At 37.9% G+C, this 8806-nt stretch overlaps 1 non-coding gene across 1 annotated transcript; it reads right to left on the bottom strand.

The window, feature by feature from the left end:
- Positions 1 to 8363: 8363 nt before the first annotated feature.
- Positions 8364 to 8435, bottom strand: TRNAW-CCA (transfer RNA tryptophan (anticodon CCA)). The gene has a single exon. It is a non-coding gene; the product is annotated as a tRNA-Trp (tRNA).
- Positions 8436 to 8806: the final 371 nt, after the last annotated feature.

Here is an 8806-nt window from a genome sequence, read left to right as displayed (position 1 = left end):
TACCAAGAAAGGTCACAGATAGAAGGTAGAAAATAGAACCTAGGTGGGTCATATAGAATAGGAGTGATGCAAGATGAGGCAGATTTGAATAAAAGGAATCAATGGTCCTAAAAAGTCTATTGGACACTGAAGTAACCAATACTCTCTTGCAAGATATAGAATATTTCCATTATCCTAGAAAGTTCCTTCATGGTCCTTGTAATAACCCTTGTGCTGCCTTGAGGCAGCCACAATTCTGCTTTCTATTCCATTAATTAGCTTTTGAACTTCAGGCAAGTGGAATCATACAATATATACTCTTTTGTTACTGGCTTCTTCCATTCATGTAATACTTTTGTATTCATGTTATTATATTTATCAATAGTGCTTTCCTTCTCATTGCTGAGTAGTAGTACATTTGTAATGAAAAGAAATGGACTACATTCAAAAAATGAAGATTATGGCATCTGGTCCCATCACTTTATGGCAGATAGATGGGGGGAAAAGTGGAAACAGTGTCAGATTTCATTTTCTGGGACTCCAAAGTCACTGCGGATGGTGACTGCAGCCATGAAATTAAAAGATGATTGCTCCTTGGAAGAAAAGTTATGACAAACCTAGAGAGGGTATTAAAAAGCAGAGACATCATTTTGCCAACAAAGGTCCATCTAGTCAAAGCTATGGTTTTTCCAGTAGTCATGTGTGGATGTGAAAATTGGACCATAAAGAAAGCTGGGCACTGAAGAATTGGTGCTTTTGAACCGTGGTGCTGGATAAGACTTGAGAGTCGTTTGGACAGCAGGGAGATCAAGCCAGTCAATCCTAAAAGAAATCAAGCCTGAATACTCACTGGGTCGACTGATGCTAAAGCTGATGCTCCAATACTTTGGTCATCTGATGTGAAGAATCAACTCACTGGAGAAGACCCTGACGCTGGGAGAGATAGAGGGCAAGACGAGAAGGGGGCAACAGAGGATGAGGCAGTTGATGGCATCACTGACTCAATGGACATGAGTTTGAGCAAATTCCAGGAGACAGTGAAAGACAGGGAAGCCTGGTGTGCAGCAGTTCATGGGGTTGAAAAGTATTACACATGAATGAGCAACTGAACAACAAAAGAGTGCATTTGCAAATATACTGAAATTTATAAATTCTTTCTCTTAATGGATCAGTTGTTTCCAATATTTTACTATTATGATTAAAGCTGCAATAAACATTAATGGAAGGCCATTGGACTCACAATCTCTACTATCTCTGAGGGCCCCAGGTAGTAGTATCCCAACTTTCAGCATAGTAGGGCAGTATGTAAGTAATGGAGGAGACCTAATACAATGCCTCAGTTATATCTGAGGTCTAACACTTACAAGGAAACTTGAGCTGGCCTTTAGCCTGCTAGAAGGTAGAGAAGTAACAGAAACATAGTAGGACATTCTGAGTGGAAGAGTGTAGTTGCTTGTAAATGCTATACATTTGATAGGCGAATCATTTGCCTCATTGCTAGGCGGTATAGTAATATAAGAATACTTCCTATATCTGGTGATATTTACTATTTGTCTGTCATTGAACAATGACCTGGAGATCATTGAAAATGGGTTTGGAAGGCTTTGTACTCCTCCAAAAGCAAAACAAACTGAGGGTCAATTGCTAAAATCATGGCATTTGGAGTAAATCACTAATACCGATGAAGACTTGACAAAAGAAAAGGTGTGCATAAAGTGTCACATTGCAAAGGATGCTCCATCAGGACACTTTGTAGTAGAAATGCAGGATAAGCAGTATTTGATGTGCATTAGTTGAACAACAGATATACGGCACTAGCGTGGTCTCCAGAGGTCCCTGGGAACTCTGCTCAGTATCTTGACTAAGATCTAGTGACCTAGAGGAGAAAACCAGGACTTCTGAATTGAATGCTGCTGAGGCAAGGAACTTCAAAATCAATACATTTATTTTCTCCTTGAAAAAGTTGGTATTGGGACTGTTGAGAAGAAAAGTGAGAAATGAACCAGAAAAATTACCTGGAGAAACCAAAGAACCACAGATATAGTTGATGTGTTGGAAAGTCTTTCACTACAAATCTGCTAATAATTTTACCCAGTATTATATATCTCTCTTGACTTGGATAGAAAATAACCCAGGCTCTCAACATTTAGAATTCTCCAATGTATTTTTCCTAAATTAGACTAGACATTATGTTAAGCAGATATTTGAAGACTGCTCAGATTATGGGCTAGGAATTTCAGGTTGGGACAAATCAGTATCTCTCAATTTGGGAAAATAGGAAAGATGCTTTATCATACCATTGATCCAGCATTGGAGTTTTGCTGGGCAGGATATGGTTGCAAGGAAATGAAAAGTGTGGATGAGAATGAAAGAAATCCAAGCAATCAATAACACTCTAGGGAGGATGAGGAGGATAAAGAGTATTCAAGGGGCAAATTTTAAGTAATTAAGAATAAGAGTTCAGGAAAACTTGAAAAACAAGTGCACAGAATTCAAAAATGTAAATTGTGCTCTGAATACAGAATATGGAAATTTAAGACACAAAAATAGAGAACTTATAAGTGATAACAAAACATAGATACAGGAGTAACTGTTAGACAGAAATTCCTTAATTTACCTTTAACAGTTGCTGGCATGAGGAGACAAATTGTGAGACTTCAAATGTAGGTAATTAATCCTCGTGGGCACAGATCACCCAAGTTGAGTAAGAAGATGTCAAATGAGTGTCAAAAGTCTTTAATGAAGCCTGGAGAGTGATTGGGAGGCAGGAGCTGGCTATGCCAAGAGATTGAGGGCACAAAATTAAATATGAAATAGGAAGATAATAAAGTGTACAGTTGCATTGTTGGAAATAAACTATATTTCTGTGAGAAAATCACAAGCTAATTATTCCATTGACCTAGAAATTGAAATAATATTGTTGACAACAAACGTTATTGCTATGAGAAAAATTAGTTACTAATCACACCAGAGAAAGTATTCCTGGTGGGTATTACACTTCCATAGAAAAATAGATTTTTCAAACTTAATAGTTCATTCTCAAATGTAAATTATCCTAAATTTAACATAACGGAGTGGTCTTCCAGATAACAAATTTGTGGGGGGTTATTCTTTCTCTTTTGCAGCCAGAAAAGTACCAGAAAACTGCCCTAGCTGCATTTAGAGCAGCTTCCCTTTGAGAAGGAATAGAAAAGTTTAGATTCATTGAAAATAGTAATTGCTTCAGAATTTGGTGTCAATGCATTGAAATCTCTTGAGGAATCATCCTTAAAAGTTGAGTTATCTTCATGGCAGTCAAAGTACCAAGTGTTCCATTCCTTAGAAGGACTTGATCATCTGAATGGGAAAATGTTATAAGGATTAAAAGTGGTTGGTACTGATCCTTATTTATCTGCACCTCTTATCTTGTGAAATAATCAGAACTGTGATTTACAGATGGCTTGTGAAATAATTAGAACTGTGATTTACAAATGGCTTCTCCTCTGGTACAGGAGGATGATAATAGTACCTAACATGTGGGTCTGTTGAAGAATTAGAGGAATTAATGTATGTAAAGTGCCTAGAACACTGATTGCATTCAATAAGTGCTACATAAGGGGATCATATTAATGTATCCAGGCATTATGTTAAGTACATCTTTGTGCATTTTCATTTATGCTCCCCTAAACCTTTTTTTGTGATAGACATTATTATCCCCACTTCACAGAGGAGAAATATGAGACTTAAAGAGTTTTTCTTTTTACTTGCTTAAGAAAACACAGCTTGCCCTCTAAAACTTGGGACCTCTAGACAAGAAAGGAAGTCAGTAGTTCTGGGCAAGAGACACTTCCCCCTGAACTTTTAAGTGCCTGAACCTAGCTGGACACCTTAAGAGATGAAAGTGTTAGTTGCTCAGTCATGTCCAACTCTTTGCAACCCCATGGACAGTAGCCCACCTCTGTCCATGGGATTCTCCAGGCAAGAATACTGGAGTGGCTTGCCATTCCCTTCTCCAGGGGATCTTCCTGAACCAGGGATCGAAACCAGGTCTCCTGCATTGGCAGGCGTGTTCTTAACTGTTTGAGCAACCAAGGAAGTCCCCTTAAGAGATAACTGTATGTAAATTCAAAAGCTATGGGGGGACATTTAAGATGGTGAAGGAGTAAGATGTGGAAATCATCTTTCTTCCCACAAATACATCAAAAATACATCTGCATGTGAAACAACTATAGAATACTACTGAATGCTGGCAGAAAACCTCAGACTTCAAAAAGGCAAGCTAATCTCCACATAACAGAGAAAGGCAAAAGAAATTTAAAAAAAAAAAAAACAGACAAAGGAATCAGGATAGGATCTGAACCTTGGGGAGGGAGCTGTGAAGGAAGAAAAGTTGCTGCACACTTGGAAACTTCCTCAAGGGCAGGGATATGGGGAGCTTCAGAACCCCAGAAGGGAGTGTAGCAACAAGTGCACAGAAGGCAAAAAGGAGAGAATTCAGCACAGAGACCAGCACTTCTCAGCCTGAGATGTTTTTCTTCATGCCTACTTCAGCAACTGGGAACTAGGTGCTGAGTGAGGCTCAGGATTTGAGGGTCAGACTCCAGGGAGAGGACTGGAGTTAATGGCTGTGAAGACAGTCTGAGGGGGCTAGTACAACACAACTGAAGGAGTCCAGGGGAAAGCCTTTCAGAGAGGCGAGAGGTCACTGTCCCAGAGACCTTCTAACTCCATGTAACCAGATGTGGGACAAACCGCAGCTGCAGTCTCCAACCCCAGTGGTGGGCCGCCAAGCTGTAGGCAGGAGCAGGTCACTGCCCACCTCTTTCTAGGATCCTGTTCAGCCTGGCACTGAGACCAATCCCACTCAAAGGCCAGCAGACTCCAGTGCTACACACAACACACCGAACAAGTAGGTAAACAGGCACATTCATTAGGAGACAGGCTGCCCAAAGCCATACCAAGGTCACAGTCACCCCCAAAACACACAACTAGGTGCAGCATTGCCTTTCAGAGACACGAGATCCAGTTCCACCCTCCTGAACAGAGGCACCATCCCTGTACAAGGAAATCTCCACAAGGCATAGGTCCAATCTCCCCTACTGTGAGGAGACTCCACAAGTAAGAGGAACTATGGCCTTGTAGCCTGCAGAACAGAGACACACAGTAAATTAAACAAAATTAAAAGACAGAGAAACATGCAGATGAAGAAGAATGGTTTAAAAAAAAAAAAAACAGAAACAAACAAAAAAAAACCCATAAACCCAAACAAATGAAGAGGAAATAGCCAGTTTACCTGAAAAAGAATCCAGAGTAATGATAGCAAACATGATCCAAAGTCTCAGAAATAAAATGGAGGCACAGATAAATAGAATAGAGGCATGGATTGAGAAGATACAAGAAATGTTTAACAAGGACCTGGAGGAAATAAAGAATAGACAATCAGCAATGAACAACACAATAACCAAAATTTAAAAATACACTAGAGAGAACTAATAGCAGAATAACTGAGGCAGAAGAACAAATAAGTGAGCTGGAAGATAGAATAGTGGAAATAACTGAAGCAGAACACAATAAAGAAAAAGAATAAAAAGCAATGAGGTCAGTCTCAGAGACCTATGGAACATTAAGTGCACCAACATTCAAATCACAGGTGTCAGAGGAGAAGAGAAAAAGAAAGTATATAAGAAAATGTTTGAGGAGATTATAATCCAAAACTTCCATACATGGGAAAGGAAATAACCTGTCAAGACCAGGAAGCTGGAGAATCCCATACAAGATAAGCACAAAGAGAAACGTGTCAAGAAAATATTAATCAAACTAACAAAAATTAGACATAAGCAAAAAGTATTGAAAGCAGCAAGGGAAAAGCAACAAATAACATAAAAGGGAATCCCCATAAAGTTAATAGCTGATCTTTAGCAGAAGCTCTGCAGGCCAGAAGCGAATGGCAGGATATACTTAAAATGACAAAAGGATAAAAGCTACAACCAAGATTACTCTACCAGCAAGGAACTCATTCAGATTTGAAGGCTAAATCAAAAGCTTAACAGACAAGCAGAAAAGTTAAGAGAATACAGCACCACTAAACCACCTTTACAACAAGTGCTAAAGGAACTTCTCTAGACAGGAAACAAGAGAAAGAAATCACCTACAAAACAAACGCAAAACAATAAAGTAAATGATAATAGAAGCAAACATATCAATAATTACATTAAATGCAAATAGATTAAATGCACTAAGCTAAAGACACAGACCGGCTGAATGGATACAAAAACAAGACCCCTATATACAATGTCTATAGGAGACCCATTTCAGACCTAGGAAAACATAATGACTGAAAGTGAGGGGATAAAGAAAAGATATTCCATGCAAATGGAAATAAAAAAAAAACAGAAGTAGCAATACTCGTATCAGATTAAAAAGCCTTTAATATAAAGACCTTTACAAGAGACAAAGAATGATAGTACATAATGATAAAAGGATCAATCCAAGAAGAAGAAATAACAATTGTAAATATATATGAACCCAATATAGGAGCACTTCTTACACAAGGCAAATGCTGACAACTATAAAAGGGGAAATCAACAATAACACAATAGAAGTAGGGGACTTCAACACTAGACTCACAACAATGGACAGATCATCCAAAGAGAAAATTAATAAGAAAACACAAACCTTAAATGACACATTGGACGAGATGGACCTAACTGATAGCTATAGGACATTCCATCTAAAAACAGTAGAATACACTTTTTTTTTCCCCCAGGTGCAAGTGGAACATTCTCCAGAATAGACTGTATCTTGGGTCACAAATCAAGTCTTGCTAAATTTAATAAAATTGAAATTGTATCCAGCTTTTTTTCTGATGACAATATAAGATTAGATATAAATTATTAAAAATCACCATAAAAACATAAACACATGGAGGATAAACAATGTGCTCCTAAATAACAAAGAGGTCGCTGAAGAAATCAAGTTGAAATTTTAAAAAGTACCTAGAAACAAAAATGACAGTGAAAACACAACTCTAAACCTATGGGATGCAGTGCTAAAAGGGAAATTTATAGCCATTCAAGCTTACCTCAAGAAATGAGAAAAACATCAAATGAACAACCTAACCTTACACTTAAAGCAACTAGAAAAAGAAAAACAAAAATCCCAAAATTAGTAGAAAGAAAGAAATCATAAATATTGGAGCAAAAAGAAATGAATGAAATAATATCAAAGATCAATAAATTAAAAGCTGATTCTTTGAGAAGATAAACAAAGTTGACAAACCATTAGCCAGACTCATCAAGAAAAAGAAGGAGAAGACTCAATCAATTAAATTAGAAATGAAAAAGAAATTACAACTGACAAAGCAGAAATACAAAGGATCATAAGAGACTACTATGAGCAACTATGTGCAAATAAAATGGACAATCTGGAAGAAATGGACAGACTCTTAGAAAATTACAACTTACCATGAGTGAATCAAGAAGAGATAGAGAATATGAACAGACTAATCAGAAGCACTCAAATCAAAGCTGTTATCAAAAATCTTTCAACAAACAAAAGCCCAGCACTGGATGGCTTTACAGGTAAAGTCTATCAAACTTATAGCAGAGAGCTAACACCTGTCCTGCTCAAACTCTTCCAGAAAATTGTAGATGGAGGAACATACCCAAACTCATTCTACAAGGCCATGATCACCCTGATACCAAAACCAGACAAAGATAACACAAAAAGAAAATTACAGGCCAATATCATTGCTAAACAAAGATGCAAAATTCTAGCAAATAGAATCCAATAACACATTCAAAGGATCATACACCATGATCAAGTGGGATTTATCCCAGGGATTCAGGGATCCTTTAATATACACAAATCAATCAATGTGATACACCATATTAACAAATTGAAAAATAAAAAACCATATGATGATCTCAGTAGATGCAGAGAAAGCTTTTGACAAAATTCAATGCTCATTAATGATTTAAAAAAAAAAAAAAAAAACTGTCCAGAAAGTAGGCATAGAAGAAATCTACCTCAACATAATATAGGCTATATTTGAAAAACCCACAGCAAACATTATTCTCAACAGGGAAAAACTGAAAGCAATTCTACCAGAATCAGGAAAAAGACAGAGTGCCCACTCTTGCCACTATTGTTCAATATAGTTTTGGAAGTGCTAGCCATGTAAGTCAGAAAAGACAAAGAAATAAAAGGAATCTAGATTAGAAAATAGAAGTAAATTTCTCACTGTTGGCAGATGACATGATACTCTACATGAAGTGAAGTGAAGTTGCTCAGTTGTGTCCAACTCTTTGCGACCCTGTGGATTGTAACCTACCAGGCTCCTCTGTCCATGGGATTCTCCAGGCAAGAATACTGGAGTGGGTTGCCTTTTCCTTCTCCAGAGGATCTTCCCAACCCAGGGATTGAACCTGGGTCTCCTGCATTGGAGGCAGATGCTTTAACCTCTGAGCCACCAGGGAAGCCCTTAATATTCTACATAGAAAACCCTAAAAATGCCAGCAGAAAAATGTTGTTGTTGTTGTTGTTGTTGTTGTTCAGTTGAGAAGTTACATCTGACTCTTTGTGACCCCATGGGTTATAGCAGGACAGGCTTCCCTATCCTTCACGATCTCCCAGAATTTTCTCAAATTCATGTACATTGAGTAGGTGACAATATCAAACAATCTCATCATCTGCTGCCCACTTTGCTTTTGCCTTCAATTTTCCCCAGCACCACCATCTTTTCCAATGAGTCAACTCTTCGCAACAGGTGGCCAAAGTATTAGAGCTTCAGCTTCAGCATCAGTCCTTCCAAATAATACTCTGGGTAAATTTCCTTTAGGATTAACTG

This window comes from Odocoileus virginianus, chromosome 10, assembly GCF_023699985.2.
Source record: "Odocoileus virginianus isolate 20LAN1187 ecotype Illinois chromosome 10, Ovbor_1.2, whole genome shotgun sequence".
Taxonomy (NCBI): domain Eukaryota; kingdom Metazoa; phylum Chordata; class Mammalia; order Artiodactyla; family Cervidae; genus Odocoileus; species Odocoileus virginianus.
The sequence above is the reverse complement of the archived record's forward strand: the minus strand, read 5'-3'. Positions and strand labels throughout refer to the sequence as shown.